At 47.9% G+C, this 27,475-nt stretch overlaps 1 protein-coding gene across 5 annotated transcripts in view; it reads right to left on the minus strand.

The window, feature by feature from the left end:
* The window catches only part of EFCAB7 (EF-hand calcium binding domain 7), a 1,178,320-nt gene that overhangs the window by 1,123,420 nt on the left and 27,425 nt on the right, over window positions 1–27,475 (minus strand). The window contains exon 1 of one of the 5 annotated variants that reach the window (XM_069642002.1): window positions 15,765–15,784. The exons of the other annotated variants lie outside the window; for them this stretch is intronic. The gene's annotated coding sequence lies outside the window, so the exon portion shown is untranslated. Of the gene's footprint in view, window positions 1–15,764; window positions 15,785–27,475 lie in introns of those variants that run through there. 5 annotated transcript variants of the gene reach the window in all.

Raw genomic sequence — 27,475 nt, forward strand, 5'->3', positions numbered from 1 at the left:
GGTCGCGCCACCAGGCGAGAAGGTTGCTTTACCATTTCAGTTTCCCTCCCCATCTTGGCTTCTTGGTCAGTCAGGACGCGAGCCTTGCAGCATCTTTCTAGCGATTGCTAACTCTCTGCGCTGCCGCCGACTCTGCAGTCTAGCGTGACTCCACCACTCCAGGACGTCTTACAGTCAGAGGCTTGTCTCTCCGAAGGATTCTCTCGCATCCATATCAAGCTTCTCGTGGCTTCTGTATGTCCCCACAAACAAAAAGGGGTGCGTTGTTCCTCTTTGACTGGAGTTCAGGCAGGATCCAGCATTACCTGAAGCGGAAGAGATTGAGGACATTCCACTATTTGGTGAATCCAAAACATGGTTAACAGTCGTTCCGATTCCCATGTAGGCAGACGATGTACTCTGGACTGGGAGTTCTTTACCGGAATGGGAGTCCTTGTCCCCAAGAGGGGAGTCACTCCCGGCGAGGCGCCACTTGCCAAGACCCCCATGGAGGGTCTTGCTGAGTGGGCTCAACTCTCTAGCCTCAAAGGGGGTGGCTCCCATCTGCGGAGAAGGGACGATTAGTCCAAATTTCTCACATTCCCCTCACATTAAATGAGAGGATCCCCTTGATTGGGAAGCAGGAAATAGCTTAAAAAGTCCACATTGCCTTGTTCTTTCCCTTTTCGATGTTCCAATGAGAAACAAAAAAGGTTGACTATCTAAAAACCAACTAATTACTCAGGCATTGGAATCTCTTCTTGGACTAATCCAGGTCAGAGGGGAGTGTCACAAGCCAGAATCTTCTTGCCGTTAGCTAACAGTTTCAAGATTGCCCATTTGATGGCTAGGACTTCCAGCTCAACTGCTGCATAGGATTGTTCTCAAGGGAACAACTTCTGACTTGTATACAAGGCGGGGTGTTCTATGCTGTCATGCTCTTGTGAAGGCACAACTCCCAATCTAACCTTAGAGGAATCGGTCTGATGGATGAATTCACAATTGAAGTCAGGCATCTTCAAGACAGGTTCCTGGCAAAATATTGGTTTCAAACCTTCAAAGCTTCATTATTCTTTATCCCAGACAAGCTTTTGTGGGTGAATGCTTTAGGTAGTCTGTAAGATTGGTGGCCAAGGTGGAATAATTGGATATGAAATGCTGGTAGGTACAGGTGTTTGTTGTACCGCTTTGATTTTTCAGCTTGAGGTTTAATCAGTCCATTACCAACAAAGTTGCCCAGATACAGAATTAAAATTGTATGGAAATCATCTGCATCATGACAGAAAGCAAGTTTCCCTCACAATTAACAGATGAAAGCATAGGGTGTGGTAGCACAATAACCCTTTCAAAATTAGACCAGATGAGAACTAACACACTGAGCTTCCCCTGCATGCAAAGAATATGTACTGTTATAGTATTGTTAACTACAATGACTCCAAATTAAAGGTTTAATGGATGCTTAAATTAGGCACTGCAGTCCCATCTGTGCCACAGACAAGGTGTTGAGGTGGAGTATTATATACACTGTTTTAATCATTAGTGTAAATCAATTGTAAGAGTAAAAATGATTTCCCTCTGCAAGAGTGTAAAAGGTATGTGACAAGCAACCAAAACATGACTTAATTTTAACATGAATAGAGCACATAAGAAACAAAACAGAGTTGAGTAGCAGAGATGTTTGGCTTCAAACAAATACATTTGGGGGAAACGTTCTATATATTTTGTATGAACACCCCACATATATGAATTGGGATGATAAATGCACAAAACACAAACTCCTAAAAATACGCATTCACTAAAAAAAGCATAATTTGTTTGTTACAAAGGATGCTTACTGTAAGGGTGCAGAAGTAAGAGTTTGACACAGTGTTGTCATGCTTGTTTTCAAAGAATTTTGTTATTAGAATAAAAGAAAAATCCTATCTTACCCCATTTGAATGAGAGATGCCCCTACCTCAACTAAAACACTAAAGACTTGGACATGATGTCTTATAAAATGTGTAGACCGTCCTGTGCCCAAACCTATTTCCGTCCCTTACTTAATTTAATTTAATGTATTTATGTATTGGGTATTTAAAATGCGCCTATACAGCAAGAGGTATTTCAAGGCGCAACAAGACAAAAGGGGGGATACAGGGATGAAGAACAAAAACTGTCCTACTATGCCTTGTGCCATTTGGATAATGAAAGTGCAGTAACAAGAAGTGCGGGGGAGAGGGGAGGGGTTGCCGGTCAGAGCTGCATGCGCTAATGCTAAGGAGGGGAAGGTAGTGCAGGTCGAAGTGGCGAGCACGCAATTACTGGGGGGATGGGGAGGGCGCCCATGGGTAAGGCGAATGCTAAGTGGTGACCAGGTGGACAAGTGCAAGGGGAATACAGAGACTGCAGGGGGAAAGAAGGTCCACATGCTAAGTGCAAGGGATGGGGCTGGATGGGCTCAAATGGAGTGCAGGCCGAGCCAAGCTAGTGCGGGGGGAGGGGACCCCGGAAGGGCAAGTGCAGGTTGGGGACTCGGGGGGGGGGGGGGGGGGCTCAGGAGAGACCAAGTGCAGGGGTAGACTGGTCGAGGAGGGTCTGCTGAGTTGTAGCTAGAAGACCAAAGGGCTCTAGCAGGGAGGTATTTATGGAGAAATAATTAGATGTAGCGTGGTCCCAGGCCCCAGAAAGACTTGTGGACAATGCAGAGGGTCTTCAAATTGATCCTTGCAGCAACGGGGAGCCAGTGTAGAGATTTGAGGGCTGGAGAGATGCAGTCCCTGGGCTAGAGGCCAAGGATAAATCTCAGTCCTATTCTGGATTAGTAGAAGGGGCGAAGGGAAGATTCGGGCAGATTGAGGAAGAGGCTGTTGCAGAAGTCCAGCCTAGAGAGGACCAGAGCTCTGGAGACATTGAGTTTCTAGTGGAAGGTGAGGAAAGGGAGAATGTCTCTGAGGAGGTGCAGCTGGAAGTGGGCCTTCTAGGCAAGGTCCGTGATGCGAGGCGAGAGGGGAGTCGAAAATGACACCAAGGCTTTTTGCCTCACAAGAGGGTGAGGGGAGGGAGGCCCATGGAGGGCAGCCAGAGAGTAGGAGAAAAGGCAGTAGCTGGGGTCCCAATGAGAAGAATCTCAGTCTTACTGGCATTAAGGCAGAGATTGTTAGCAATACACCATGCCTGAATAGCAGTCAGACAGTCGGGAATGAGAAAGGAAGAAGGAGGCAGTGGAGGGAAGCTTGAAGAAGATCTGCGTGTCGTCCGTATAACACTGGACGTGAGGAGAGAAGGCAGACAGCAAATGGGCTAGAGGAGCAAGGTAGATGTTGAAGAGCCACACCGAAAAGATAGAGCCCCGAGGGACACAGCAGGTGGAGCGTGTGATGGAGGATGGAAAAGGGCCCTGTTCAACCTGGGATGGTCAGTCATAGAGAAAGGAGATCAACCAGCCCAGTGCCAGGCCTGTGATGCCAAGGGTACACAGAGCTGGTTTAGAAGGGTTGCATGATTAACTGTATCAGAGGCAGAGGAAAGGTCAAGAAGGAAGAGAACTGTCACATACCGCCCTGCAGTGCGCTGGTCCTTGCAGCATCGCCTTGCCAGACCCATTCGTTCTGTCTGGATTATTTTCCCTCACCCAACATGGTGGCCGCAATGTGCCATTTAGTAGAGTACCTTGGCTTACATCTAGGCTTCTTAGCCCTGCCTCCCGGATACTCGCCGGTGTCGCGCGGATCTCCTACAAAAGCAGAACACCGACAGCTTCACATCTCAACGCTAAGGTTTGGCTATTTTAGCTCAGCGTTCCTTCTGCAAATTCTATTTGCCCGCTTACCTTTCCCTCTTGCTCCTTTCCCCTTGACCCTATTGCCTGCCTATTTTCCTCTTGACATTTCCTTGTTTTGGTTGCTTCCCGCAGTATTTTTTCCTTTTGGACTCTATTGCTACTACTTCTATTTTGCGGGTTTTTTTTACGCCTTGTGGGTTTTTCCCTTATTTTGGAATTCGCTTTGGGGGTCACGCTGTCTGTCGCACTAGTTGCCGGGCAGTGTGGCTGCAAGAGAGGATTGCCTTTGCCTGCGGGATTCCCGTCTGCAGCACAAGCATAGAACCAGACCCTCTACCACGTCTAGTCAAACATCAGATAAGCTGTAAACCCGACAAGAACTTAGAGGGAGTTGGAATCGAGATTTCAGAGCAAGTCTTCACGGGTGTTCAGGAATGCAGTGTCCATGTCTCTGGCTGCTCTGAAACCAGACTGGTGGTCGTGGACGCAACCAACAGATCCAGTGTGGTGTATCAGCTGGGAGATGACCAGCTACTCCAAGAGTTTGCCCAGGAAGTGGGTAATGAGAAGACAGTAGTTAGCCAGGCAGGAGGGGTCGGCAGAAGGCTTTTTGAGGAGAGGGTGCACAAGAGAGTGCCTGGGGAGTGGAGGGAAGGAGCCAGTGGCAAAGATGTGTTTGCAGAAATCAGCCAAGGCAGGAGAAAGGGAGACAATGTGGTCCTTGATAGTTCTGGAGGAACAGGGCACCACCTATTTGGAAAAGACTTTTATAGAGAGGGTTTGTCTAGAGACCTCAACTAGTGATATGGGCGAGAAAGAGGAGAGTAGGAGGGAGGGGCAGAGGGGGCCATGGGAGGCCTGAGAGCGGGTGAGGGAGAAGGGAGGGGTGTAGACAAGAGTGAGGACAGGATGTCCTGAGTTTTAATTATGAAGTAGGAGGCCAGTGCAGAGTGTCAGGGATGGCAGAGGAGAAGTGGAGACTGCTGTAAAATTGGTGAGTTCCTTACAGATTTTGAACAGTTCAGCCGTGTTGTCAGTGGCCCCAGAGATGAGTGCTTGGATATAGGCCTTCTTTTTTGAGCGGAAGGAGAGTCTGTATTGCCTTTGCAGCAGGCGGCAGGCCAGTTTTGTCAGAGGATGTGCTTGATCTTGTGTTTCAGAGAGGGTAGGTCGTAATCATACCAGGTGTTACACGTGGAGGCAAGCTTTATGCAGATCCTTATGACAGGGGCAAGGATGTCCAGAGTTTTGAAGCTTGAGAGGTGAAGGTTAGCAAGGGCTTTGTCAGTGAAAGTCAGTGGCTTAAGGGAGAATGAAAGTGGCGACAAAAGCAGCAACTAACACTTGCTTCATCTGCCGAATGATGGAGAAGGCAACTGGCAGTGCAGGCAGAGGCTTAACTGGGGGACCGAAGAGCTCAAGGTGAGGGGACAGTAGATCAGGATCAGACCAGGAGAGAGGAGTAGTGAGAGAGTTGAAGCTGGGGATGTCTGCTGAGAACAGAGAATCCAAGGTGTGTCCCGCTGAGTGCGTCGGCCCGGAGGGAAGAATAATGATGTGTTATTTATATAGCGCCTTAGTCCAAAGAGTGAGGGAAAGAATCACAGAGTCTGCGGAAGAGTTCAGAGGCTGCATCAGGGGAGTCAAGGTGAATATTGAAGTCTCTGAGGAAGAGAAGCTTGGAGGTGGAGGCTAGGAGAGAAGAGGTGAGGTCAGACCACTTTGAGAGGAAGAGGGAGAATGGACCAGGGGTCATGTAGAGGATGGCAAAAGTCAGCGAGAGGATTGGAGAGACACTAAGCCTGAGACGAGGCATTCGAAGGAAGATTAGGACTGAGTGGGTATGATAGTATAAGGGACCCATTCAGGGAAGATCAGAGCCACTCCACCCCCAGACCAGTTCGGCCTGGGCCTAGAGAGGATCTTGTAGCCCTCTGGGAGGAGTGTCAGAGGTGGCCGTGAACCATGTTTTGGTGAGATAGAGGACGTCAAGGTCGAAGCGGAAGTCTTCAAGGACGTGGCAGATGCCACTGAACTAAATAAGGAAAACTGTGTCTTCTTGATCCAGAAGGAGGCTTCTCTCGTTCCGGATACGGACCTTTAAAATTCAGTTCGTAGTGTGAAAACACAATGTGTGACTCTTGGCAGGAGGGTAAACCAACTGGCCCGGAAAGCCAATATAAAAAGGGTCTGGGACCCAAGTGAATAGCAGAGACAAAGTAAATGGGTTGAGGACCCAAAAGAAATACAGAGGCAATAAAAGGAGTATATGTTTTGTAATGAACAAGCCTACAGTTAAGTCTGGCAGGATAGTGAACCTGACTTAACACTGTTTGGAAATGGATGCTTTGTTTAAAGCCCTGCCCATCTGGTGCCTTCCTGGTTGCCGCTCTTTTTTCACCACTTAGCAAGCCCCACCCACATTGTGCCTTCCTGCTTGCCACTCTTTTCCCTACTTAAGGAACCCTCTAGCCTCTTTTCCTTTGCAGCTGGGGATCAGGTGCAAGTGGATCTAGGTCACCTGGCCTAGGCACCATCCACCTTCTTAGCCCTGCCTATTTCTTCCTGCTCTTAACTCTTCGATCAAGGGCGTCTCTCGCCTGGGCGTCCGAAGCAAAGGGCAGACAAAGACATGGGCAATTCCTGTTTGGACCAGGAGGATCCAGGGCCCGACCCCCCTGCTCAGACAGCAAGTAGCATGCACCAACATGTGTTTACACCCTCTGTCCCCACAGGCCATCCCCCACCCCCCGGTTCCCCTGTGATGCTCCCCTGGGCCCCCCTCTCGCACACAGGTGTTGCCTGTTTTGATCGATTCTTCTACCATGCTCCCCCCCTCCACCCTCCAGCCTACTTCTGCAGGAGGATGTCATGATGCATTCTTGTTTCACCATCACCGTCTTGTGGCCAATGCTGGATTTGACTTTTATGGACTTCATTGATTCACGGTGCGTCACCCTTTCTCAACTCTCATGCTGGACTTCCTTTGCATCTTGTACTCATGGTGGCCCTGAATCATGCTGTTCCCATCTTCATCTTGTATCCTGGCTTGCAACATTATGTGTTACTACTGACTTCTGCAATTGTATTTGCTCTCCCCTATTGCTTCTCCACTCTTGACTGCTTACTCTCTGTTCTTTCCCCCTCCCCCTACTCCCTTTTCCCATCTTCTCCCCTCCTCCCCTCCTCCCCTTACTTTCTTCGATGCACTTATTCTATCAGAATTGTCCCTGGACCTAGTATGATAGCAACCTCGTCTGTCTCCTCCCACCTCCCCTTACTGTTCCCCCCGTCCAGCACTATCTGAAATGTTGTCAGGCCTAGTAAGATAGTCGCTAGTTTTGTTGTTTTTCCTCCCCTCCCTTTCTGCAGCCCTCTCCCTCACCTTTTGTTTTTCTCCAGCTCTACCAGAAATGCCATCAGGCCTAGTACGGTAGTCGCCTCTCTGTCTCCATTTCCTTCCCACTCTCCCCCTCCCTTCCTTATCTATGTCTTAGCTCTTGCACTATCTGAAATGTCGTCAGGCTGAGTACGATAGTTAATTTCACATCCTTACTGTTCATGCCTGTAAGAATGTCATTGTATTTTCCCTTGTTCCATCCCTTGCCTTGAAGCGCTTTGAAACACATTGTTTATAGGCGCTATGTAAATAAACTCATATCATATCATATCTGCCGATTCTCAGAAGGCACACTTTGAGGCGCCGGCTTTACTCCACCGGCGTCCCGTTCTTCAGCTTCCTCCAGTCTGTGTCCATCGGCGGCATTCAAACTTCACTCTCGGTTCCTCTGGGGCAAGCTCATCGAAGGGCATAGGCCCTCTTCTATTTTGTACTCTGGGAAACCAATAGGCAGTCTCCAGCACCAAGACTGCACCTGTTCATTTCCATTGATATTCCTCATTACTCCATACTTCCTCTTTGTCACAGTACTGAATTGTTGATCACCCTAGAGTTCAGTAGCACTCTTCTTTGTCTCAGTATTCTCCTGGGACTTGGTTTCCTCAACTATACACAGACAATAGGTGTGGAGGACCACATGGGGGCCACATGGTACTAACGGGGTGAAAGGAAGGAGGGAACAGAAGTGAGGGAGGTGAATACTGTGCTCACCCAAGGTGATGTCACTGGTCCCATAACATCCACCTGCTGAGTTATATCGGGCAGAGGCCTCACCTCCCTGGCCCCACGGGAAGGGGCTTCCCCCATGGAAGCAGTGATAATAACTTGGGATTCATCAACATTTCCCCTCGTGCAGCTGGCTTCTCCGTCCAGTGAAGGCAATCGGGACACGAAATCAACATTACCCTGTTCCTTACCTTTGCAATGTTCTACGCTAAAACAAAAGGGCTGCAGATCAAGAACCAAGCACATGATGCAAGGATTTCCGTCCTTTCATAAACTAAGCCACATAAGTGGCGAGTGGTCTGTTATCAGAGTGTACTTTCTACCGGTATGGTAATGTTTATGATGTCCCACTGTCCACTGTATCGCAAGGGCCTCAAGTTCTATTGTTTTATAGTTGTGTTCCATAGGACGCCGTTCTCTACTAATGTACATAAATGGATGTTTTATTCCCTCATACGACAGAGCACAAACTCCTTATTAAAGTTAAGCACTTTGAGAATTGGTTCACTACATTTGAAGGGTGTCAAAAAACCTTGTCATTCCTTACCGCACTTTATCTTTTGAGGCACAGCATTTCAGTTTGTTGGTCAAGCATGCCGTGATGGATGAAAAATTGGGAATAAAGCATTGGTAGTGCCCTACCAGTCCCAAGAAGGTCATTAGATCACGTTTGGTTTTGGGTACAGGGGTATCCTTTACAGTTCTAACCTTTTCTACCTGGGGTTGGACCAGCCTCTTACCTACAAGGCGGACTGAGCTAAATGACACTTCTTTGGGTTGGCGGTTAGCCCAGCCTTTTGTAGGGCTTTGGTGATTATCTACAGGTGTGCCATATGCTCCTACCAGGTTATACTGTGGATGATGACGATATCTAAAGAAGAAGAAACCAGAACAAGGTCTTAGCGCATGATCCATTAGCCTTTGGAAGGTTGCTGGGGCACTGTGAAAGCCAAACGGAGGTACCTTAAATTGAAATAACCCTGCATGTGTGGAGAATGCAGTCTTTTCCTTATCTTTGGGGTTCAAGAGATCTGCAAATATCTTTTATAGGGCGCAACTCGCCCGTGGGATTCAGTGCGCAGCATGCAAGGAGAAACAGGAAGTTTAGAAAACAAATGGAGACAGGAAGGAGTAAGGAGCTTAGTCGTTGGAATTAAAGAGATATTTTTAGAGATCTCTTAAATGAGGAAAGTTCAGGGCAAAGGCGAAGATCAGTGGACAGCGTATTCCACATGCGAGGTGCAATAGAATCAAAGCAGGTGCTGCCAAATCGAGCCAGCCTATAGTGAGACGGAGAGGACACGAGATACAGGCTTGCCTAATCCTTTTCTTTAGATAAAGAGGTGCTCTGTCAACGAGACACTGGTAAGTACGGAGAAGAATTGTATAGTTGACACAATGTTTAACAGGAAGCCAATGCAGAGATCTACGGGCCTCAGTGACAGGATTCCTTCTCGCCAGACAACAAACCACTCGAACAGCATTATTCCGAGCCACCTATAACATGGCCAGGTTGGACGCAGAAGTACCTGCCAATAGACTATTTCCATAGTCGAGTTTAGAGTTGATCAGAGCAACAGCGGGGTTAGCAGTATTAGTTGTAGAGAGGAAGGGCTTGATCTGCCTAATAAGGAGAGTAGTGCAGTCACAGGATCTCTTGACTTGGCTAACATGCGTATTCATGCTAAGAGATACATCAAATTAGACACCAAGAGTCTTGACCCAGGGGCTGGTTTTAATAGAGGTTCCCGTTAAGGGCCAGTGAGTTGTTAATCATCCACTCCTCAATCAGAGTATAGATAGAAGATACCCTGGATCGATCCCTCGCATAGTCGCCAGTCAGCTCGATCAATATCTAGGTATCATTGGCGTAGTTAGAGTAAACCACGCCGATGCTATCCAGATGTTCGCATAAAGGACGAATATAGAGGTTGAAGAGGGTGGGAGAAATGCAAGCACCCTGCGGAACACAGCAAGTAAGGAGTTTGGCAAGTGACTTAAAGACAGCAGAAGCTACACAGGCAGAGCGGGCTCCCAAAAAGGAGCCCGCCAAGTCCAGGCGCTACCGGAACAATAAGCGATGGTCCCCAGCCTCTCCAATAGCAGAGATTGGTCAACTAGGTCAAACACTGCAGAGTGTGAAACTCATGGTGGCAACAGTAAAGACAGACAAGTGATCACAGTCCAAGGGATTTTTTTGAACAATGTTTGCAGGGTGGAAAAATGCCTAAACTAATCCTACATCTAAGACTGGAGCAAGCGTCGACCATCAAATGAAAATAAGGCAGTCCTAGTGGCGTTGTTTCAAGATAGAAGGGCCTATATTAAGAAACCTATTGCCAAACCTCACAGCTAATACAAAAAGGGGGGTACAGGATAGTTCAAGAAAAGAAAGAAGTGTTCTCAAATAATAGGTCAAGTCTTGTCATAGGTAATGGCCAAGTCTTGTTTCCCTAGAAAGTCTCTTGCCTTCGAGGGCCTGACATGTTCAAATAACAAAACAAAAAAAAAGGTCCTTCATCGAAATGAAAGTTTGTTTCTTATTTTCACTTACAATGAGGATTCTTCTCCCCTGGCCCCCCTCTTCCGGGCGTAGATCCCTCTTTCACAAATCTTAATGTCTTTTTAAACAGTTCCAGTGGACATCCCTCGGCCAAGTTCACTCTTGTCAACAAACCGTTTTTTGGGACTTTAGACTTGCCCCCTTCTCGTCAGCATCCCTTGGTCAGGTTCGCTCTTACCAACTTCACATTCACAAATGGTTACAGGATTCACTTCCCTTGCTTGCTTTAGTTCGTAGATCAAAGACTTCGACGAACTTTGCTTGACCTCCTGTATGACCACTTAATTTGGCGGCTCTCCTACAGCCTTCTGGTTTCAGTAACTTTACTCAATGGGGGGGAATCGGCCAGAGTCTCTAGAATTAGCACCCATGTGGTGCTGGTTCCCTCTGCAGCTGGTCTCCTCTTAACATTCTTCAGAGTTCATTGAACATTGGTTCAAACCTGCCACTTTGCGATTCTCATTCAACACAGCCTGTTTTTTTTTTTTTTTTTTTTTTTTTTATTCGATTCTACCCTCGACTCACCGGCTGTGATGAACTGCTTGGCATTCTCCGTAACTGGAGTCAAAGCCGGTACCACGAGTCTTCCTCGCTCCCGCTCATCAGCGTTGACACGCTCAGTGTACCCTTGACATCTGTTGCAGCACACTTGGGCTATTGTCCTCAGTTTTACGATTCCCTTTACGGAGATTTCACGGGTCTGCGTCGGAAAAGGCAAGGTCGTGTTTCTCCTCGTCAGCCTCTCGATATTCGTCACCTTTCTCCTCCTCTTGAACTGTCTCATCATGCGGTCTGCCTTGCTTGTACTGTGCTCTCTTGCTCCACCTTTTATCCCTGTGGGGAAGGGAAAGGGCTGCCAGGTGTGTTTGATTCTGATCAATTGCCTGACTTTGCCTGACCCTTGTACTGGGACATGTCAGGTAAACGGCTCTGGTTTGGACATGTCTGTTCTCTAGTGTGTCAAGCAAAAGTGTTTGTGTGGGGGGTGGTTATGAATTTCCTACGTGGTAGGATGGGGAAAAGGTGTTGAAAGACTCGGGATACCACGTCTCACCAGTCAGTGTCCCACTCCCCGATGACCCCCCTATCCAGGTGATCCTCCCTCACTGGTCCACCCCCAGGAACTGGATCCAATAGCGATGGCCATGTCCTGGCCACCTGGATAACAGATCCCCCGGGAACTAGCTAGGTAGACACCTTCAGGTTTCTCACAGGAGAGGTTGAGGAGCATCAACATAGCAACCTGAACAGAGACAACACAGCAAAGATTGGCCTTAAGGTCCAACAAAGCAGTCTCAGTGCTGTGAAGTACTCTAAAGCCAGATTGGAAAGAGCCCAAGAGCCGATTTTCCCCAATATGTTTCTGAAGCCGCAGGTAAGCAACCCTGTCCAGAATCCTCAACAAGACAGCAGCATTGGTGATAGGGCGGTAGTTCTCTACGGCAACAGGATCAAGAGAAACCTTGATAACAGGGGAAATCCAGACATTTTTGAGAGGTGCCGGTACTGTAGAGGTTGTTAAGGGAAATCAGCCATTTATGAGAATTCCCCCTAACTAATGAGTCCCTCAGCAGCTTTGTTGGATTTCTAGGATTTCTTTTTCTCACCTGGTAAGAGTGCGAGCCTTTTTCCCCACTCTTACATGCGTTTTGCCTTGTGTGTTTTTATCATTCTGTGTGTTCTTGGGCCCTGGAGCCTCACCTACTCCATGAGCACCACTTTTTGGGTGTTACACAGCACCTTCAGTGCAGTGACACAGGGTTGTCTTTGAGACTTCCCACTGACTCCATTTTTCTGGGGCCGACTACTGTCCCCCAGAAATATGTAAAGTTGTCATTAACTCTACATACCCAGTACACGCCATCTTACATGGAGTACTGGAAAGGGTTAATTTCTATCCCTTTTTGTCTGTGCCTCTTGGAGCCTTGTTTTGCTCCCTTAACATTAAGACTTGGCTGGTGGCAGTGGTAACTACCCTAACTTTTCTACTGCGATTATATTATATAAACATTGTATTGTTTTAGGCTATTATATTAGCCTCGGACATAAACCCGCTTGCCCAAATACATTTCTATTTGGTTCTGGCTGGGTTTAATTGCCATTTCTTTATGTTAAAGTCTTTCTCGTGTTTTTCTCTGCGCGCCAAACCGGGATGACTTTGTTCGCTGTCTTATCACAGGCTTCTGCTCAGAAGCCCTCCTTAAGGCGCCTGATAGTCTAGGTAGGCAGGATGTGAGGGAGGGATCTTTGGACCCCTGCCATGGGTTCCCTTGGTAACCCAAGTCGCACTCTTGTCCGATTGGCTAAGGGGACTGGCCTTGCCAGGCCAGCCACCCTGCTGTGTGATTGACAGCCAAGCTGTATGAATGGGGGAAAACTGCATAAAAAGCAAGTCTCTGGGACTGGAAGAGCAGAGTCGCCACTGGAACGAAAGAACCAACGAGGAACTGGAAGAAGAGGACCCCTACCACGACTGAACCGACGGTGAAGCCCTGCTGCAGGTCCGAATCTGACGACAGAGAAGATCCTCCAGGAAACTTCTTCCCTTGAGCTGGTGGGACCAACCAGTTCGCCCAAATTACAAGCCAGGACCCCTCATCTGGTCGAATTCACTGTACAGAGCTACAGTGGGCCGGATAGCCAGGAAGGTCGTACCCTGCTTGGGTTTTAAGGAGTGCACCTTTTATTCATTTTGCTCTGCTGCTGGCTTCTCCCCTGGGTGGCGCAGGACCCTCCAGTCTTCCTATTTCGTGACAGTCAGACAGTCGCTTCAGGAACCGTGAGCCTGCAGGAACCACCAGGAACGTCCGCCTCAGCTACAGCTCCCTCTCCGTTTTAAGGTACTGTGCAAATCCGGTTGTCTGTTTCGTTCAACCGCGGTGAATGTGTTTGAAATCTTTCTCCAATCTGAGGGCTTGTCCTTCTCTTCTCTTTGAACTAACCTTTCTACCAACCAACCTCGTCCGGAATCTGTGCCACGAACTTTACTGCGAACTACCCTGAACTGTGTGATCTTGAGCAAAAGACTTTTGACCCATTGAATTTGGCCCCAAGCCTTTTTCTAGCTGATCTCCTCACTGTAGTCTCTCTTGTTCAATTGCCATGAGTACTTACCTGTTGGTGTTGCCTATTTTCTAATAACTTTGTCTTTCCCTCCCTTTTAAAATTGCTGGAGTGCAATTTTGCTCCCACTTCATTTTGTGAGCTTAACTTGTCTGGAATTTAAGGGAAGTCGTGTGGTGTATTTATGACTGTGATTTCTTAACTTGTTTATAATAGTGAAATGTTATACAACTGTTAAGTAAATAAATATATATTCTGTTACTTAGAAACCTTGAGTCAGTGTTTGCCCGAGTCATAGTAATTGCTGTCCTTTGTATAACTATTTGTACTGCTCACTTACTCTTGAGATAAGTCTGGCTGCTCCGCTACTGCTACCACTACCACTACCACTACCACTACCACTACCACTACCACCACTGTGTAGTACAGGCTTGCACCAAAGGTGAAATTGTACTGTCATTTGTAGTCTTAAGGGTACTGCATATAATTCTGCCTAACAGAGGTGACAAAGGAGGAATTAACTAATTTAGTGACAAAAAGGGGCTAGACAGTCAAATGATTCTTTAATTTTAGATGAGGACAGAGATCATCAGGGCAGGAAGATGGCTTCAGATTGCAGACCATATTAGAGGTCAGCTTCTGTTATTTCTTTAAAATTAAAAACAGGGATGGTGCAATTAAATATGTCTGTGCACTCGTTCCTTGGAATGGATGTTGGTCAAGGTGACATGACCAGTGCATAGGAGAGTGATCTTATCCCGATGGACATTAAGTTTCTTACTGAAGCCCTGTTGGATACAGGAGCACCATTGACCACTTTTTGTGATGGGAGGAAAAGGGTCATCTTTCCCTTCAAATTCCTTAAGAATGGTGAAAAGTTATTTTTGGGAGGAGTGGGCTCTTTCAATGCATTCTTGATAATAGTTACGTTTAGCAGCCAAGAATAATAGTCTGTACACAGAGATGGCGCTAAATTAAGCTGCCGGAGGGGCAGTTGCATGATTTTTCCACCAGAACTGCTCTTTTTGTTGCTTACATATTTGAAGGTGAAGAATCGTATCAGAGAACCATAATTTACCAAGGGTTTCACTCTTCCTAGTTTTAGTAGAAAGAGGTGCAAGAGAGTTGGCACTGGCTACAATAGTCCCATTGTATTGATCAGTGAGAGTCGCAACATTGTTGGAGGGGGTAAGACTGGCCAGTGAAGACAAATCTTATTCACTAAAAGCTGCAGGGCTTACTTTATGGGTATTCCTAACAACCCTAAAGAGCTTGGATTAGTATTCTGCCTAACAGGTTTGCCAGGAAGGTTCCCAGTAATGGATATAAAAAGAAGTGGTCAGACCAAGGACAAGCTGAGATTTCAAGATAATCAATTTCCAAGTGATGAGTGAGTACCCAGTCCAAGGTGTGAACATCCTTATGCGTGGGGCTCATAGCAAACTGTTTCAGTCCAATAGCCTCAAGGGATGGAGGGGGCCATGGGCAACATGGTCTTTAGGGTGATAGAACCAGTAGTTAAAGTCACCCAGGATAACCACCACCTCCACAAGTTGCTCCTCAAACCAGGTCATAGTTGTGGGAGGGTGATAAATATTAACAATACAAATAGCAGTGTTCTGATCAATCGAGATTTTGAGCAAAGTATATTGTCACTCGTCAATCTTAGAAGGTGTACATCTGTGGATGACTAATGTCTACCTGACAATTATCGCTGTGCCACCACCTGACCTGTATCCCAGTCAGTTCGGAATATCTGATATCTACTAGGAAGTGATGTCATGGCAGCATGATTAGTATGGCTGGTAAGCCACATTGCTGTAAGGCAGAGAACGTCAAGATTCTGAGTCAATATCAGGTCGGAAACCTCCTACACATGCCAAACCATGGAGCGAGTGATAAGTAGGCCAAAGAGGAGACACGAAGGCAAAGGACCTGGGTCCGCAATATCAGGGATCACAAGATCATTAAAGTGTCTGGTGTTGCTCCTCCATGTTGTAGAGTGCCTGGATTTTGTATAGAAGGGACGTACATGATGATTTTAACAGTTCCGTTACTATCATCGATTTCTAAGGTAAGCTGTTCTTTACAAGAACCATGTGGTATAACTGGGGCAGGAGATACGATAGGAGAACAATTAGTGCCAAGGTGTCCATCTGTACTCTGTGTTGCGTTATGTTTAGTGCAACAATCTGTACTGATAGGCAGATATGGTTCAAGAATGTTCAGAACTCGGGAAGACATAATAAAAGAACTATTAGAGCGTTTCTTACCTAAAGTATTTCTGGCGTGTTCAATAGCATCCAGCACCTGCATACTAGGGCAGTTCAGGTACAGAGAGCGGAAGTGGAAGCAAGTACATAGCACGGACCGGCCTCTGACGCGCCACCGCTCACATGCCTGGTTGTGGAGTTAATAAGGCAAAGAACTACAGAAGCTGGTGGGTAATGTAGTTCTAACCAAGAAAACAATCAATATGAATTTTAAGTGAAAATAACAGTAATAATTAATGCCCAAAGATAAAAACACTTTAAACGATGAAGCAGCAATTCATCTAAAAGTTCATCTAGCAGCAGTAAAACAAAAGATTTCCTTGAACGTGAGGTGGTAACTAAGTAGCAAGGTCAACTGTTGAAATATAAACGGCTGCACCCAGTCAATCAATCAGGTCATCTATCCTGGACACAGGATAGTATCGAACTGCAACTCAGTGTTAGTTTTCAACTCTCCATGATTGATCAGGCTTGGCTACGAGGACCATTGGTGAGGACCACGGACTCTCAGAGGGCTCTACAATGTCGGCCACTAGCATCTTCTCCATCTGCTGGAGGATTTCTTTATGGGCTTCTGGCATCCTGTATGGTTTCAGATTCACCATGTTTCCAAGGGGGGTACAGACGTACCATAGACCCTTCCTGGCCCCTTACTGAAAACATCTCTAAACTCGTTTAAGAGGTCTTGAACATTATGCTATTGGGCTAAAGGAAGGTCAGATGGTATTAATTATCTTTATCACCTTCCTCAGTTAACAGACTGGCCATCACTACTGAAGACTACTGGATCTTCCTTCCATTCTTTTAAGATGTTAATATGATAGATCTGGGACTTGAGTCTCCTATCCAGGACACTTTATAATTACAGGGGCCAGTCTGTTCTAAGAGCTCCTATGGACCATGCTACCGTGACAACGTCTTGTTTTTGGATATAGGGAGCAGCACAAATACTTGCCATACAATGGAAAAAGAATGAGTCGCCGTGTTTTTTGATATTCTTGGGTCTTGGTTAAGCGTGAATAGGCTAGATCTCGAACAATTCTCACATGTTTCAGACAGCACAGAAAATAAAGGGATAACGGTAATGGAGCTTCCTCCCTCTCTACTCTGGTCTCTTGAAGCATATCCAAGACATCCCTCTGGTCACGTCCACATAGCAGCTCAAATGGGGAGAAAACTAGGTATTTCTTACAGCAAAGAGCCCAAGGGATCATTATGTCCCGGTGCTTTCCATCGGTTTCCACAAGGTTTCTGAGGACAGTTTTGAGTGTCTTATTAAAATGCTGAACAAGTGACATGCTGAGTGTCTGAAGGATCTCCTTCACCTCGGGCATCAGTTTGCTCATGAAGCTAGTCCCTGTATCTGTATTTCTCTAGGGAAACCTTTGCAGGATAAGCAGGGAATGAGATGTTTGAGGATCTGCTGGGTTCAACTATTCCGCATTGGGAAGGCTTCAGGGTAGCGGGTTTCATAGTCTAAAATGACTAATATGTATTTATTTACAAGCCTGTATAGTTCGAAGGCACCTACAATTCCTACCCCTGTGCGAGAAAATTATTTATCTATAATGGGCAATGGTTGAAGGGGACTGGGGGAGAAGGTGTTGGGTTGTCTTCTGGCATAGTGAACAAGTTACCACAGAAAGAAGTGTATCTCAGAAACAATTCCCGCCCAGTAGAATCCACTCACTACCTGCCCTTGGGTCTTAGCTGCCCGTAATTGAGCTGTCCCCAAGTTCCCTGCGGTAAGGGGTGCGTACGCGATCTCCAAGACTATCTACGATGACTTTTACACACACAATCAGGGATTGTATAACACCTTCAGGGGTTGTGTCTCCCCTATAAAGGAAGGCCCGTTTGAGGAATAAGAAGGGAGTATCTCTTTCTTCCTCCTTCTGATATCACTTTCTGGAAGGTGTCAGTTAATATTGGATCATTCAGTTGAACAAAGGCGAGATCTGGCAGGACTTAAATCTCTTCAGCCTCTGCCCATGGGGTGGGTGTTTCTGGTTTGGGCTCATCTCTTATGTCTGCTTCACCAAACCTCATAAGTTTGATCTTGATCAGGGACTTCCAGTAGGTCAAGGAATACTGCCTTTTCTAATATCCCTTGTTCAATTGGGTCTCCGACCTTAATATGGTAGGCATGCTTTTCATTATTTTGCTAAAGATTTTAACATCTCTCCTATAATGGGGGTCCACAACCCCAGCTAATACATCCAAACCATATTTCCAAGCTACCCCTGACTTGGATGCTAACCTAATATAGGTACCCCTGGGAGCATATAAGACTAGACTAGTGGATGGATATCCGTTCTTTTTCCCCTGGTTTTACCATTAGATCTTGGCTGGTATGGTATGGGATGGTTTATTTATAAAGCGCCTATACACAGGCAAGAGTTTCAAAGTGCCCAAGGAGGGTGGGAACATAGGGAAAAACAACAGTCACTCAGAGCCCTTGAAATTCTGTGATGATGATAGTCTGCACAGGCAGAGTGAGTACGTAAAATACATTCAACAATTTGAGATTCAGCAAATAGGCGTTACAGCGATTCTGCATTTTTACCAGTGCAAATAAGGGCTGAAGACAAGTGAGAACAGACAGACTATCTTCAAGCACGGTGCGTATGGATCGTGCAAGTGCACAGACAGTCACTGGGAGGGGGAGGTACAAGTACACCAGGTCGGTGGAGACTGGGGCAAGTGCAGAGAGAGCCGCTCTCTTGGGGTTATTTCTCAAGTGCAGAGAGTGTGGGTGGGTTGTGGGCCCTGAGGCAAGTGCGAACGAGGACTGGCAGGGGTTTCCAGGGACCTGTGAGGCTGAGGTACACCAGGCAGTCAGTCAGCAAGCTGTAAGGAGGAGGAGGGGGTAGAGGGAAAAGAGCAGAAAACTAGGTCATCAGGGTAGAGGGAGGGAGAGGGAAGAGGAGAAGAGGAAGGTCTTGATGAGTTTCCAGAACTTAAGAAGATCAGGCTCAAGACGGAGGGCAGCAATTCCAGAGGGGGGCACCTGCTGAGGATAAGGATCTCCCTCCAAATCTCTGCTTGGAGAACTGGCTCACTCGCAGAAGGTTGGAGGTAGATGAGCGGAGGGCACGTGAGGAACAGTATTTAGGTAGGCAGGCAGCGTTGCAGGTAGATGGGTCCCAGCCCCCAGAAAGCCTCATGAGCAATGCAGAGGGTCTACTGGATAAGTCAGATTCGATTGACTCTGAAGTGGCCACGGAGGGGTTGGAGGCCCGTCATTAAGCTTGACAAACTTTAGGGTTCCCTGGTTTGTGTCAGCCAGGTCAGATCCCACCTCTGACACCATATGTAAGGTGGTAAAAATACAAGTCTGGCACAGTGGTGCCGTGCTTGTTATCAAAGACTCATATTATTAGAATTAAGAAAAGGAAAAACCTATCTTACCCTATTTCTATAAGGGGTGCCCTACCTCCACTAAAATACTAAGGACTCAGTCAGAATGTCTTGTAAAATAATGTGTCCACCATCCTGTGTCCAAACCTATTTTTTCCGTCCCTTACACTAAACTACCCAAGGAAAACCGGGTGTCTTCTTGATCCAGAAGGAGGCTTCTTATAATGGTTTCTTCCACTACATCACGCGATGTGTGTGGCAATCGAGACTTTACCTTGTCTCCGACGGCTCAGGCTGTAGGAGACATTGCCGGTCTAGTTGTCAACACGTTCTCTGCATGTTCACCGGAAGCAGTAGGACGTCGGGAGAACGCCGCCACGCCCACAGCAAGGGATGTTGTTACCTTAAAGACAGGAAAGCGGACTGCACGTCGCGTCACTACTCTACTAGAGGTTGCGAGACGCTCCGCGAGTACGCTCCAGGGCTATTCTGAATTTCCTTTCCAGTTTATGCTTTGACTCGAATCCTTTCCTCTGGCATAATTACCCACTCCTCTTTCTGCTTTTTGTGTAGGAATTTGTGCCTTCATCTGGGGCCGCTTACGACCCGTCATCAGTTCGGCTCCGTTAGATTCTTTGTCGAGTCCTGTTTGTCAGTGCTCTGGTAGGTGCGGCTTGATCGCATTAGTGTTGTTTCTCGTTTTACTGCCGGCGCTGATTTCTGACAGACTCTGTGGTTCTTCCTCTCCATTTAGAAAACAGCAGTTGTCACTGAAGCTTTCATTTCAACCACGGGAACCACCATTCCCAGAATCCCCAGCAGCACCTTATTCAAATTCCTTCTAACTCTAGCAAGGGTTCTCGGCTTTTACTCTTTTCAGGTGGAAAGGCTTTTTTTCTATTTAATGATTAAATATCTGATATTTTTGGTGGCAGACGACTTGCAACCTTTGTTTTGTTCTTATTAGAAAGCGCAGTGATTATGAACTTCCTCTTCTGTCTCCGCCATTGAAATTCCAGTCCTTTTGGCATTTTCGGTAAGGGGCAAGGAGCTTTCTATTGCATTTGCTATCTACTCTCTAGGCTGTTCCATTTAGTTAATTTCTGTTCTTTAACACATCTACAGCTGGGCAAAATAGAGAGCGCAGCCTCTCCAGAGTCCGGAAAGCAAGAATAATCCCGACTGTGTCCGAGGGAAGGAGGGTGTTTACCCACGCTCCCTAGCAGCTCAGCACAGGGTTCCCCCCCCTTGAGGGTTTCCCCCGGGACTCTCTCCGGGGGATAGCCTTTTAGAGCTGACCGCGCAGGGAGTTCCAGGGGGATTCTCTCTCTCTTCAGAGTTCCAGGCAATCCTTCGTGGCACCTCTATGCTCAGGGTGAAGATAAGGTAGAACTGCTGTCAGACTGTTACTTTGTTTGTGTTGCTAGCCTGACTTAACTGCAGGCTTCTTCATCAGAAAACACATTCTCCTAGTATCAGGTGGAAAGTCGCTTCACTTATTTTTCTTCTTTCAACTCAAAACTATATCACCAAGTCAAATGCACTATCCTGCCAGACTTGACTGTTTAACTCAGAACTCCGGAAAACGTCTCTCTCTTTCACATGTGTCCCAGATCTGTTTGGGATCCTAGACCACTTTACAGTCTCTCAGGCTTGCTCTGGCTTGAGTTGGGCCTCTGCCCCTTTACTATATTTTCCTTCATTCTTGTATGGGTCCCTGACCCTTGTACTTCAGCTCTGTGAGCCTCGCCCACCTTTATATGGGTCCCAGACCCTGGTGTGTTGCTTTTGCAGGTTATATTCCCCAACTTCACTCAATGTCCAAATGAACAGACCTAGTGTACTCTCCTGCCGGGTATTGTTCCACATATCTTATACTCTCTCCTTGATTGTCTCATGGTCCCAGACCCTCTTGTCTCTGCTTTGCCTCTGTATTTCTTTCATGTCCTCGGCCCATTTACTTTGGCTCTGCCTCTGCTGTTCACTTGGGTCTCAGACCTCTTTATATTGGCTTCCCAGGACACTTGGTTTACTCACCACCCAAGGGTCTTCTGATGCGGTATATGTCAAGGGCCTTATATTTCTCTTGGGGTCCTTGACCAGAGTATTATCATCAGCTTTAGTTTGTATCGGGTCTCCAACCCCCTTTAACCTGCCCTCTTCCGGTCTCCAGCCCCTCATGGACCAAGCAGCATATTGTTTTCAGGTTCCTGCTGTGTGGCGTCCTGCTCGGGATTCTCCGAATCGCTGGGAGCGCTGTGAATGCTTCTCTCTGCTCACGCTGCTGTCTGCAAAGCTGCTCCAGCTACAGCGAGTCACGCTGTGCGGCTTCCCTCCAGGCGGTGTTCCAAGTCTTCCGTAGATTTGGTTTCTCTTTGCTTTCCCGTGATCTGACGATTCTCAGAAGCACCCTAAGAGACAGTGACTTCTCCACCAGTGTCCTGTTCTTCAGCTTCCTCTGGTCTGTGTCCGTCAGATGTCACCCTCGGTTCCTCAGAGGGAGGCTCGTTGAAGACCATAGTCCCTCTTCTATTTTGTACACTAGGAAACCAATAGGCAGTCTTCAGCAACTAGACTGCACCTGTTGGTTTCCATCGATAGTCCTCATTGCTGCATTGTTCCTCCTCGTCACAGTACTGAACTGCTGATCACCATAGATTTCAGTAACACTCTTCTTCATCTCAGCATTCTCCTGGGACTTGATTTTCTCAACTCTACACAGACAGATGGAGGTGTGAGGGATGACAGAAGTGAGGAAGGGAAATACTGCATTCACCCAAAGTGCTTCCCTCCCCATGACATCCACCCGCTGAGTACCACCCCCAGGGGGACTATCAGGTAGTGGCCACACTTCCCGATGGGCCGATGAGCAGAAATTAAAGGGTCCATAAGCAATGAAAACTTGGAACTTCGCTACTTTCAAGACTGGCCAGATCAGACGAACATATCAGCCTGCCTGCACACTAACAGGAAAATTGTCACTAATCTAAGCATTGAAAAAGGGAATACAGCTCTGAAATTATACTTTGAACCTCCTATGGTCCCTGATCCCTGGTCAAAAAGGATGACTTAAGAGACCATCCTGGAATCATCTGATGGTCGAACTACACTAGAAGTCATTCCCACATCAGACGTCATCACGCTGTTAGTCATCAGCAAATATATCAGAATGGTGGGTGATGATTTGGGAATGAGCTTAGGATGCCTTATTGAATATGCCAACATCATCTGATGCTTTTAGGATGACTTGCTGATCACTTCAAGAGATTGCTCCCCGATTATTTGGGGGATAACCTGCTGACTACTTAAAGAGCATCGCCTTGAAACAGGTTTGTTCTTGATGATTTGGTGACGACTTCTTGATCATTTCAGATCATCATAGTTTGTCGGATGATATGCAGACTAATACAGATTGTCATTCAGCTTTTGCATAGTTGCACTTGTTCTGAATGACACCCAATGTGGCAAGGGTAAAGCTTGAGACTATGTTGGGCCAAAGTGGAAGCCATAGGCCTAAACAGAGCATGCATCCCCTAGGTGAGAATCCTTTGCAATCCCAGTCAAAAGCAGGAACCCAGCACCCTCACAACCAATACATTTCCAGGCTGACTGCACTAATACATGTCCGTATTCACATATATTCATTCACACAGTATTCATGTTTGTCTTGCGCATTATCCAACAATCAACAACCATGACCAATAAGGACCTCCAGGATAAAATATTTAAAAAAAGAATAAATAAAACACATGGGATCCAAAAAAAGAAAGAAGCAACAAACAAATGGAACCACAAAGTCCCATCAACCGAGTTCAACTACCCACAACCTACCAAATACAAGCAACAAACAACCACAAACAGCAAAGACTAAACCCAAAAGACCAGGAAAAACACTAATCGTAAGAGGATGACAGACCGCTAGGGGGCGAGTACCAGGATGGATGTGTGAAGACACTGCTCCGCTCCGAGCCGTTGGGCCTACTGGATTTCGTTCTCCCTCCGGTGGAGTGCGGGTGGCCCGGAACCACCCTTGTGCTCCCGCAGCCTCGGAGGTGTTGCGGGCAGTGGTCCCCCTCGAGCCCGGGTCGGAGACGAAGGCCCAGAGGGCTATGCAGAGCCGAAAACCCTGAGCAGTGGGAGGCTCACGGTCCCCGTTCATGGGGCGGAAGGGTTCCGACGTCCTACCCAGTGGAGAAAAGCAGTGGAGGCAGTGTGATTCGGATGGTCGGAACGACGACCTGACACCACCTCTGTTCCCCAGCAGCCCTTCGAAACATCTGCAGGCGAGGGGACCGAAGTGTGGTGCCTGGAACCCAGGTGGCGGTGAGGGCTGCGGAAACACCCGGCAGGGACTGGACTGAGTGGCGCTCCCGAGGTGCGCAGGAGAACGGGCTTGCTGCCGAAGGCACACAGCAGGGGTAGACCAGTGCTGGCCCCCGACCCACAACAGAGAAGTGTCCGGTGCTGCAGACTCAGCAACCGGAGCGAGGCCGCAGTTATTCCCGCGCTGACAACTGCCGGAAGAGGCAGTGTCCCGGAGAACCAGCACCCTGCGCCCGGACTGTGAGCGCCCCAGAAAGGTGAGGAGACCAGAGAAGGACGGGTGGCAGCCCGGTATCAGAGGGGCACAGAGTGATACGGAGAAGGCGATAGAGGAGCAGCCTGATTTCTATGCGGAGGTGCTGCCAGGGGAGAGGGCCGTGGGAGCTCACACTATCTGGAGCAAGGCCTGGCGGGAGAGAGGAACATCACTGAAACTGTCACCCGGATGTGAACCAGGACACAAGGGCCCCAAACCCACACCGCCCCCCCCCCGGAGAGGGCTAACTTGCAGCAGTAGCCAATTCTAAGCGGAGAGAGGACTTAACTTGCGTGAAAAACCCAAGTCCCTTCTACATAGTTGAAGGTAAACGGATGGCAGATGCCGAAGTTCAAGAGCAAGCTCAAACAGGGACCCTCACACTGGTCTCAGACCCCGGAACGGTTAGACCCCGGAACGTTTAGGAGATAGACACAAGGCCAGGTGGAGACACCCAGTCCTTGCCGGAATGTGGAGAACGACAAACCGTGCCATCCACATTTAATTGCCCTATGTCACAGAAGAAAGTGGGCCACACCCTGGCAGAGAATCAGGGAGTTGCCCTGGAAGAGACACAAGGGCTGGCCGCAACAATAAGGAGGGCCCCCACGGGGGTTTTGTCACTGCAACGCGTTCAGAAATCACCCAGGGGTTGACTCCCTCCAGCTATCACAAGATGGCGACCGGAGAGAACACTCCTACCCCTGCTTTGACCAGAGAATGCCTGAAGGACATATTTCACAAGATCATGGCAATTAGAACAGACATACAAGCCTCCATCTGTGATCTCAAGGGCAGGATGGGCAAATTGAAGGGAATGGAGAACAACCACTTCCAAATAGACGTCCTCAACATGAAATATGAAGCACGTCTAGCAGACCTCGAAATGAGGGAAGAAGAAACATTGTGGAAGCTGGACGACTTAGAGAACAGAGAGAGGCGCAACAACTTACGAATCCTCAGAGTGAAAGACCAGAAAGGGGAGTCAGCAATTGAAGTGGGACGGAAGGTACAGGGCCTGTTAAACCAATTGTTCGCTCTCAAAGGGGGCAAAGAGGTCAAAGAGGGCAACAGGTGCAGCTGGAAAGGGCCGACCGAAGCGGAGTGGGTAAAGGCCGGAGGTCCATAGTGTTCTGCTTCCTTAGATACAGGGCAAAGTGGGAAGTTCTTGAAAAAGCAAAGCGCCTGGGGAGCTTCCTCTTTGAAGGCGACATGATCATGGTGTTTCAGGACTTCCAAGCCCTGACGCTGGCCCGTCACAGAAACTGCCGTCACGCAATGGCTCACCGACAAGGGTATCAGGATACGGTGGTCCTTTCCCTTTGCCTGGACATTCGAAAGCGGAGAAGTGGACTACTGAGTAACCAGTGGACAAGAGGAACTCCAGGTCATCAAGGGCGAAGAGGTGACAGGGGACCAGGAGGTAGTTGTGGCGGCAGCTTTGGAACAACGGCGGGGGCCCATCGGCCCGCAGGCTACAAAGAAGATGATGCCGGGCGGCAAAAAATTCAAGAAGTTGAACATCCCTCCTCATAAGAAGAGTGGGGATATGAGATGAAGAACAGGAAGCCATGGCTCATCAGAAAGGAGGTGACTAAAAGTGCAGAATCCCCGCCAGAAGGGAGGTGAGGTGGTAGTGGGGTCAACAGAGGGGTTGTCTTTTCATCCTTAGTTGCACACCTTAGGGTGGGCGTCTCAGACAGCATAATGTTCCGAGGGGGGAAAGGAGGGGGGGTTGAGGTGGACGGAGGAATCTATACATGGATAGGCAGATGTAAGGTACATGGGGGAGACACCATACTCTTTAGAACAGAGCGGTCTGAAATTGCAGTCTAGACGTACTTCTGGTACAAGAAATCCAAACAGTACTTGCGGAAGAAAGGCGCATCCGGGGGCACATATTGGGCAAGTCTTCTGGGCATCTGGGACCCTTAAAAAGGGAGGAGTGGGGATTATACTGAACCGGGGGGTCAGACTATCAGAACTGGTGGTCTGGAGTCGAACGGATGGGAAAGTACTGGTGGGTTTGGGGACATAGAAAATACTAGGATAACCATAGTTGTCTATTTACTGCCCAAATGTCGGCCAAATGCAGTTCGAGAGAAGCCATGGGAGAGGTCCTGGACAGAACGGAGGGCCTCCTCATTATTGGGGGCGACTAACATGTGGGCAGACAAGGAAATGGATCACAGTGGTGGGCAACTCCCCTCAGGGAGCAGGGGGATATACGCAAATAGAGGGTGTGGACTACATGTGGGACCAGGGGCTAATAGACATGTGGAGGGACTCACACCAAACGGTGAAGGGCTACACCTTCTACTCATCAGTCCACTGTTCCAGAACAAGAATAGATTATCTATTCATGGAACAACAGCATGTTAATAGGATGGGTACCTGCGAACATTTCCTGATCAGTTGGTCGGATCACGACTTAGTAGAGATGGAAGTAGTCCTGTCAGGTTTGAAATCCAGGGAATCTCTCTGGCGATGTAAAAACCTCCTCCTCAGGGACACTGTTTTTGTTGAGGAAATTAGGGAGGCTATTGAGGAATTTTTCCGACTCAATGACACGGGAGAAGTTGAAAGGGGCATGGTATGGGAAGCTGTGAAGGCAACATGGAGAGGCCTTCTCATTAGGGAAGGTGCTGCAAAAAAGAGAATCAGAACCCTGTTGTCCTGAAACCTCCGAGGAGAGATTTGCCTCCTGGAAAGGGTTGAGTGTAAGGAGTAAAGGGAGAGGGAAGAGGACCTCAAGGTGGCAAGAGGTAAACATCAGGAACTGAGAGATAGATGGGAAAAGTACTGTCCAGCCTGCAATACTTGAAACAAAGATACTCCAAGGCAGAGGTGCTACTGGCGGCGAAACTCTGAGGCCAGATAGTGGAGAGATGGATAACCACGATTTAGGAAGGGTGGTGGGGTGGCAAAATCAGAGGTGCTCAGAAGCAGGAGCAGTGGCAGGTGAATTTGCTGCATTCTACGAAAACCTATATGGGAAAGAAAGGGTCTCCAACGATGATACACTGGGGACATACCTTACAGGAGTGCCACTCCCGAGCATCCGTACTGGGGAGAGTCTCGAACTAGACAAGCCCATTACACAGGAGGAAGTATTGAAAGCGATAGCAGGACCAAAGCTGGGGAAAAGCACCGGGGAGGATGGCTATACTGCAGGGTTTTATAAGACTTTTGCAGGACCCTTGGTGCGACACTTAGCTGGTTTATTTTCTAATATCATGGCCACTGGGAGGGCCCCCCTCCTTTGGGAAGGCATTGATATTCCAAAGGCGGACAAAGACCCAGAGGACTGCAAATCCTATCGACCCATCTCCCTACTCAATGTGGATGAAAAATGTTCACTAGAATACTGGCCACAAGAATGGAGGGCCTCATGCCAAGATTCATCCACTCAGACCAAGTAGGTTTCATCCCGGGCAGAAAGGGGGCCGACACCCTGCATAAGACACTACACCTCAAGGGAGCTGCCGTGGGAGAGGAGCGGAACCCGGTAATGGTGGCTATAGATGCCGAGAAGGCCTTCGACCGGGGTGGACTGGGGCTTTCTTAACGGGGTACTCCAGAAGTTTTGCTTCGGCAAGGGGATCCAACTGGGCATCCAACCTTTATACGAAGGTCTGTTAGTCAGGGTTGCAGTCAACGGGAGATTGTCCCGGACTTTCCTGCTACAACGAGGGACGAGGCAGGTGTGTCCACTGTCACCCCTGCTGTTCGCCCTGACAATGGAAATACTGGCATAGTATCTGAGGAGATC

The sequence above is a fragment of the Ambystoma mexicanum genome, chromosome 1q (assembly GCF_040938575.1).
Source record: "Ambystoma mexicanum isolate Mex_15411 chromosome 1q, UKY_AmexF1_1, whole genome shotgun sequence".
Lineage (NCBI taxonomy): Eukaryota > Metazoa > Chordata > Amphibia > Caudata > Ambystomatidae > Ambystoma > Ambystoma mexicanum.